This window comes from Manacus vitellinus, unplaced genomic scaffold (assembly GCF_001715985.3).
Source record: "Manacus vitellinus isolate BGI_N305 unplaced genomic scaffold, ASM171598v3 scaffold_35_pilon, whole genome shotgun sequence".
Taxonomy (NCBI): domain Eukaryota; kingdom Metazoa; phylum Chordata; class Aves; order Passeriformes; family Pipridae; genus Manacus; species Manacus vitellinus.
The window spans coordinates 2,771,286-2,778,984 of NW_021940498.1; positions in this window are offsets into that span (position 1 = coordinate 2,771,286).

The window sequence follows — 7,699 nt, forward strand, 5'->3', positions numbered from 1 at the left end:
GACACAGATAGAAAGTGTTCACAGCTCCAAAAAAGAATCAAGATTACTTTTGCCACTTTCCCAAATAAGAAGTGTTTTCCACTTACATTCACTGGGTTTGTCTGTCATTTAATGAACTGAGTTTTTATTTGGAAAGTCAGTTCAAAGGGATCACTTGTGGTGGCAAAAAAAATGTCACAAGGTAAATGCTTGGTCACTGCTTGGTCAAGTTTATTGGTCAAGGAAATGGGAATAAATTTGAAAGCCTCAATGTCTCTCTGGTTTATTTATTTATATTTACTTACTTTATTTTTTTTTCTGTATTTATTTTTCCTGGTCCCAACTTGTTTGCTCATAGCATGATGATGTCTCTTGCTTTTTCAAAGAGTTGCATTTGCCAAGGTCCCAGTTCCAGAGCTGGGGAAGCTGGTGCACACTGCACACTGGGTGACTGGAATCTCCTGGAGTAAGTGGGTACTTGGGCAGACAGTTGGCTGCCAGAAAATGTATCAGAGCTAAGACAGCTTTGATACTCTTCCAGGAAATCCTGCCATGGAAAGCAGATCCATACCAGGAATGACAATACTGGAAACACACAGGCTTTGGTAACAGCAACAGCACATTAGACCTCAAGCTGAGCAAATGTGTAATGTAGATATATATGAAAATATACCATCACGGCCTGTTTCCTGCACTGCCATTGTGGAGGCATCCTGCACAGATCTTCCAGATTGCCCAAGAAGATCCCATCTAATTGCTCCAGATGTGTAACATGTATCCTAAACTTTTCACATGAATATAACATCATTGTTGTCACATTATTTTTTATCTGCCTTACAAGTATTTGTGTAGCCAACAGTGAATCCTCAGCCAACAACAGAAAAAATTCCCAAATACTTCTTGACCCAAACCAGTTCCCTCTTACAAATTTCCTGCAAGATCTGCAGCAGCAGAAGCCCTGAGGGCAGCACAGCATGCCCAAGCCCTGTGTAGGCTGTCCAGCAAACTGATCCATAGGTGGAAGTGTGGAGGAAAGACATTCCTGCCTGCATTTATCTCCCAGGCACATCCTACACAGGCACTGGAGGGCTGCACAGCTTGCTTTGGTGGAACAAACTGTTGGCACTTCCAGCTGTGAATGTAATAATTGCAAAAGGGTTCTTTCCTTCGGGCAGGGACACTCCCACAATCGAATACCAAGATTCCTCCAGGACAAAAGGTACCAGGACAGAAAGCTCTTTATGCCCACAGAATACCAAAATTGGCCCACCAACTGCACATGAGAGATGTAGGGTAAGGGCTTTCTTTCCTGGGTGGAAGGTCCGTCGTTCCCTTGTAGATGCAGCCTGGGTACTTCTTGGGTAGCAGGAACTTTCTGTGGTGACACCTTTTGTCTGGCAGAAATCTTCATTTGGATTCAATTTTCCAGGAGGTGGGACAGGTCATTCCAGAGCAGGGCTGCAAAAAGGGAACAGCAGCTCTCTCCATGAGGAAAAAAAGTCTGGAAGCTTTAACTTGGAGGTGCAGTTGTTGGGGCAGCCTGGGCACTTCTTGGGCAGCAAGAGCTTTCTGTGGTGGCACCTTTTGCCTGGCAGGAATCTTCAGCTAGAGTCTATTTCAGGAGTTACTTTGGCCTATGCAGGAGAGGGCTAAAAAAAAGGGAATTAGCAGCCCCTTCCCCCAGGAAAAAAAGACTGGCAGCTTGGGTTTGGAGGCACTGTTGGTGGGGCAGCCTGGGCACTTCTTGGGGAGGAAGAACTTTCTGTGGTGGCACCTTTTGTCTGGCAGGAATCTTCATTTACATTCAATTTTCCAGGAGGTGGGACAGGTCATTGCAGTGCAGGGTATAAAAAAGGGAACAGAAGCTCTTTCCATGAGGAAAAAAAGTCTGGAAGCTTTTGCTTGGAGGTGCAGTTGGTGGGGTAGCGTGGGCACTTCTTGGGCAGCAAAGATCTTTCTGTGGTGGCACCTTTTGTCTGGCAGGAATCTTCAGCTGGAGTCTATTTCAGGAGTTACTTTGGCCCATGCAGGACAGGACTAAAAAAAAGGGAATTAGCAGCCCTTTCCCCCAGCAAAGAAAGTCTGGATCCCTTGGCTTCAGGTGCTGTTGGTGGGGCAGCCTGGGCACTTCTTGGGCAGCAAGAACTTTCTGTGCTGGCACCTTTTGTCTGGCACGAATCTTCATTTACATTCAATTTTCCAGGAGGTGGGACAGGTCATTGCAGAGCAGGGCTGAAAAAAGGGAACAGCAGCTCTTTCCACCAGGAAAAGAAGTCTGGAGGCTTTGGCTTTGAGGTGCAGTTTTTGGAGCAGCCTGGGTACTTCTTGGGCAGCAAGAGCTTTATTGGTGGCACCTTTTGTCTGGTAGGAATCTTCATTTGGATTCAATTATCCAGAAGGTGGGACTGGTTATTCCAGAGCAGGGCTGAAAAAAAGGGAACAGCAGCTCTTTCCACCAGGAAAAAAAGTCTGGAAGTTTTGGTTTCAGGTGCAGTTGTTGGTGCAGCCTGGGCAGTTCTTGGGCAGCAAAGATAATTCTGTGGTGGCACCTTTTGTCTGGCTGGAATCTTCATTTGGATTCAATTTTTCAGGAGGCCATTGCAGTGCAGGGCTGAAAAAAAGAATTAGCAGCTCTTTCCATGAGGAAAAAAAGTCTGGAAGCTTTGACTTGGAGGTGCAGTTGTTCGGGCAGCCTGGGTACTTCTTGGGCAGCAAGAGCTTTCTATCGTGGCACCTTTTGTCTGGCAGGAATCTTCAGCTAGAGTCTGTTTCAGGAGTTACTTTGGCCTATGCAGGACAGGGCTAAAAAAAAAGGAATTAGGAGCCCTTTCCTCCAGGAAAAAAAGACTGGAAGCTTTGGCTTGGAGGCACTGTTGGTGGGGCAGCCTGGGCACTTCTTGGGCAGCAGGAACTTTCTGTGGTGGCACCTTTTATCTGGCAGGAATCTTCAGCTGGAGTCTATGTTGGGAGTTAGTTTGGCGTATGCAGGACAGGGCTAAAAAAAAGGGGAATTAGCAGCCCTTTCCCCCAGGAAAAAGAGACTGGCAGCTTTGGCTTGGAGGCACTGTTGGTGGGGTAGCCTGGGCACTTCTTGGGCAGCAAGAGTTTTCTGTGGTGGCACCTTTTTTCTGGCAGGAATCTTCAGCTGGCGTAAATTTTTCAGGAGGTGGGACAGGCCATTGCAGCCCAGGGCTGAAAAAAGGGAACAGCAGCTCTTTCCACCAGGAAAAAAGTCTGGAAGATTTGTCTTTGAGGTGCAGTTGTTGGGGCAGCCTGGGCACTTCTTGGGCAGCAAGAACCTTCTGTGGTGGCACCTTTTCTCTGGCAGGACTCCTCATTTGGAGTAAATATTTCAGGAGGTGGGACAGGTCATTGCAGCGCAGAGCTGAAAAAAGGGAACAGCAGCACTTTCCACCAGGAAAAGAAGTCTGGAAGCTTTGGCATCAGGTGCAGTTGGTGCAGCCTGGGTACTTCTTGGGTAGGAATACCTTTCTGTGGTGGCACCTTTTATCTGGAGGAATCTTCATTTGGAGTAAATATTTCAGGAGGTGGGACAGGCCATTCAGCGCAGAGCTTGAAAATGGGAACGCAGCTCTTCGTCTCCACCAGGAAAAGAAGTCTGGAAGCTTTGGCATCAGGTGCAGTTGGTGCAGCCTGGGTACTTCTTGGGTAGGAATACCTTTCCGTGGTGGCACCTTTTGTCTGGAGGAATCTTCATCTGGAGTAAATATTTCAGGATGTGGGACAGGCCATTGCAGCGCAGAGCTGAAAAAAGGGAACAGCAGCTCTTTCCACCAGGAAAAAAAGTCTGGAAGCTTTGGCTTTGAGGTGCAGTTGTTGGGGCAGCCTGGGCATTCTTGGACAGCAAAGAGATTTCTGTGGTGGAATCTTTTGTCTGGCAGGAATCTTCAGTTGCCTTCAATTTTTCTAAAAGCTCGGACCGGCCATTGCAGTGCAGGGCAGAAAAAAGGAAACAGCAGCTCTTTCCACCAGGAAAAAAAGTCTGGATCCTTTGGCTTTGAGGTGCAGTTGGTAGGGCAGCATGGGAACTGCCTGGACAGTAAAAGCTTTCTGTGGTGCCACCTTTTGTGTGACAGGAATTTTCATTTGTCTTCAATTTTGGGGAGTTGGAAACAAACATTTCCGGGAGGGCTGAAAAAAGGGAATAGCAACTCTTTCCTCCAGGAAAAATAGTCTGGATGCTTTGTCTTTGAGGTGCAGTTGTTGGTGAAGCCTGGCCACTTCTTGGGGAGCAAGAACTTCCTGTGGTAGCACCTTTTGTCTGGCACAAATCTTCATTTGCATTCAATTTTTCAGGAGGTGGGACCGGCCATTGCAGAGCAGGGCTGAAAAGAGGGAACAGCAGCTCTTTCCACCAGGAAAAAAAGTCTGGATGCTTTGGCTTTGAGGTGCAGTATTGGGGCAGCCTGGGCACTTCTTGGGCAGCAAGAGCTTTCTGTGATGGCACCTTTTGTCTGGCAGGAACCTTCAGTTGCATTCAATTTTTCAGGAACTCGGAGAGGTCATTGCAGCGCAGGGCTTAAAAAAGGGAACAGCAGCTCTTTCCCTCCGGAAAGAAATTCTTGAACCTTTGGCTTTGAGGTGCAGTTGTTGGGGCAGCCTGGGCACTTCTGGGGCAGCAAGAACCTTCTGTGGTGGCACCTTTTGTCTGGCACAAATCTTCATTTGCATTCAATTTTTCAGGAGGTGGGACCGGCCATTGCAGCGCAGGGCTGAAAAAAGGGAACAGTAGCCCTTTCCCCCAGGAAAAATGTTAGGAAGCTTTGGGTTTCAGGTGCACTGTGTGGGAAAGACTGGGCATTTCTTGGGTAGCAAGAGCTTTCTGTGGTGGCACTTTTTCTGGCACGAATCTTAATTTACTTTCAATTTTCCAGGAGGTGGGACAGGCCACTGCACCGCAGGGCTAAAAAAAGGGAACAGCAGCTCCTTCTACCAGGAAAAGAAGTCTGGTTCCTTTGGCTTCAGGTGCAGTTGTTGGGGCAGCCTGGGCACTTCTTGGGCAGCAAGAACTTTCTGTGGTGGCTCCCTTGGTCTGGCTGGAATCTTCATTTGGAGTAAATTTTTCAGGAGGTGGGACCGGCCATTGCAGCGCAGGGTTGAAAAAAGGGAACAGCAGCTCTCTCCACCAGGAAAAAAGGTCTGGATCCTTTGGCTTCAGGTGCAGTTGTTGGGGCAGCCTGGGCATTCTTGGGCAGCAAGAGCTTTCTATGGTGGCACCTTTTGTCTGGCAGGAATCTTCAGCTAGAGTCTATTACAGGAGTTACTTTGGCCTATGCAGGACAGGGCTAAACAAAAGGGAATTAGCAGCCCTTTCCCCCAGGAAAAAAGACTGGCAGCTTTGGCTTGGAGGCGCTGTTGGTGGGGCAGCCTGGGCACTTCTTGGGGAGGAAGAACTTTCTGTGCTGGCACCTTTTGTCTGGCAGGAATCTTCAGCTGGAGTCTATGTTGGGAGTTAGTTTGGCGTATGCAGGACAAGGCTAAAAAAAGGGGAATTAGTAGCCCTTTCCCCCAGGAAAAAAAGACTGGCAGCTTTGGCTTGGAGGTATTGTTGGTGGGGTAGCCTGGGCACTTCTTGGGCAGCAAGAGTTTTCTGTGGTGGCACCTTTTGTCTGGCTGGAATCTTCATTTACATTAATTTTCCAGGAGGTGGGTCAGGTCATTGCAGCGCAGGGCAGAAAAAAGGGAACAGCAGCTCTTTCCACCAGGAAAAGAAGTCTGGATCCTTTGGCTTCAGGTGCAGTTGTTGGTGCAGCCTGGGCACTTCTTGGCTAGGAAGAGTTTTCTGTGGTGGCACCTTTTGTCTGGCAGGAATCTTCATTTCCATGCAATTTTCCAGGAGGTGGGACAGGCCATTGCAGCCCAGGGCTGAAAAAAAGGAACAGCAGCTCTTTCCACCAGGAAAAAAAGTCTGGATGCTTTCCCTTTGAGGTGCAGTTGGTGGGGCAGCCTGGGCACTTCTTGGGCAGGAAGAGTTTTCTGTGGTGGCAGCTTTGGTCTGGCAGGACTCTTCATTTGGAGTAAATATTTCAGGAGGTGGGACAGGCCATTGCAGCGCAGAGCTGAAAAAAGGGAACAGCAGCTCTTTCCACCAGGAAAAGAAGTCTGGAAGCTTTGGCATCAGGTGCAGTTGGTGCAGCCTGGGTACTTCTTGGGTAGGAATACCTTTCTGTGGTGGCACCTTTTGTCTGGAGGAATCTTCATCTGGAGTAAATATTTCAGGATGTGGGACAGGCCATTGCAGCGCAGGGTTGAAAAAAGGGAACAGCAGTTCTTTCCACCAGGAAAAAAAGTCTGGAAGCTTTGGCTTTGAGGTGCAGTTGTTGGGGCAGCCTGGGCATTCTTGGACAGCAAAGAGATTTCTGTGGTGGAATCTTTTGTCTGGCAGGAATCTTCAGTTGCCTTCAATTTTTCTAAAAGCTCGGACCGGCCATTGCAGTGCAGGGCAGAAAAAAGGGAACAGCAGCTCTTTCCACCAGGAAAAAAAGTCTGGATCCTTTGGCTTTGAGGTGCAGTTGGTAGGGCAGCATGGGAACTGCCTGGACAGTAAAAGCTTTCTGTGGTGCCACCTTTTGTGTGACAGGAATTTTCATTTGTCTTCAATTTTGGGGAGTTGGAAACAAACATTTCCGGGAGGGCTGAAAAAAGGGAATAGCAACTCTTTCCTCCAGGAAAAATAGTCTGGATGCTTTGTCTTTGAGGTGCAGTTGTTGGTGAAGCCTGGCCACTTCTTGGGGAGCAAGAACTTCCTGTGGTAGCACCTTTTGTCTGGCACAAATCTTCATTTGCATTCAATTTTTCAGGAGGTGGGACCGGCCATTGCAGAGCAGGGCTGAAAAGAGGGAACAGCAGCTCTTTCCACCAGGAAAAAAAGTCTGGATGCTTTGGCTTTGAGGTGCAGTATTGGGGCAGCCTGGGCACTTCTTGGGCAGCAAGAGCTTTCTGTGATGGCACCTTTTGTCTGGCAGGAACCTTCAGTTGCATTCAATTTTTCAGGAACTCGGAGAGGTCATTGCAGCGCAGGGCTTAAAAAAGGGAACAGCAGCTCTTTCCCTCCGGAAAGAAATTCTTGAACCTTTGGCTTTGAGGTGCAGTTGTTGGGGCAGCCTGGGCACTTCTGGGGCAGCAAGAACCTTCTGTGGTGGCACCTTTTGTCTGGCACAAATCTTCATTTGCATTCAATTTTTCAGGAGGTGGGACCGGCCATTGCAGCGCAGGGCTGAAAAAAGGGAACAGTAGCCCTTTCCCCCAGGAAAAATGTTAGGAAGCTTTGGGTTTCAGGTGCACTGTGTGGGAAAGACTGGGCATTTCTTGGGTAGCAAGAGCTTTCTGTGGTGGCACTTTTTCTGGCACGAATCTTAATTTACTTTCAATTTTCCAGGAGGTGGGACAGGCCACTGCACCGCAGGGCTAAAAAAAGGGAACAGCAGCTCCTTCTACCAGGAAAAGAAGTCTGGTTCCTTTGGCTTCAGGTGCAGTTGTTGGGGCAGCCTGGGCACTTCTTGGGCAGCAAGAACTTTCTGTGGTGGCTCCCTTGGTCTGGCTGGAATCTTCATTTGGAGTAAATTTTTCAGGAGGTGGGACCGGCCATTGCAGCGCAGGGTTGAAAAAAGGGAACAGCAGCTCTCTCCACCAGGAAAAAAGGTCTGGATCCTTTGGCTTCAGGTGCAGTTGTTGGGGCAGCCTGGGCATTCTTGGGCAG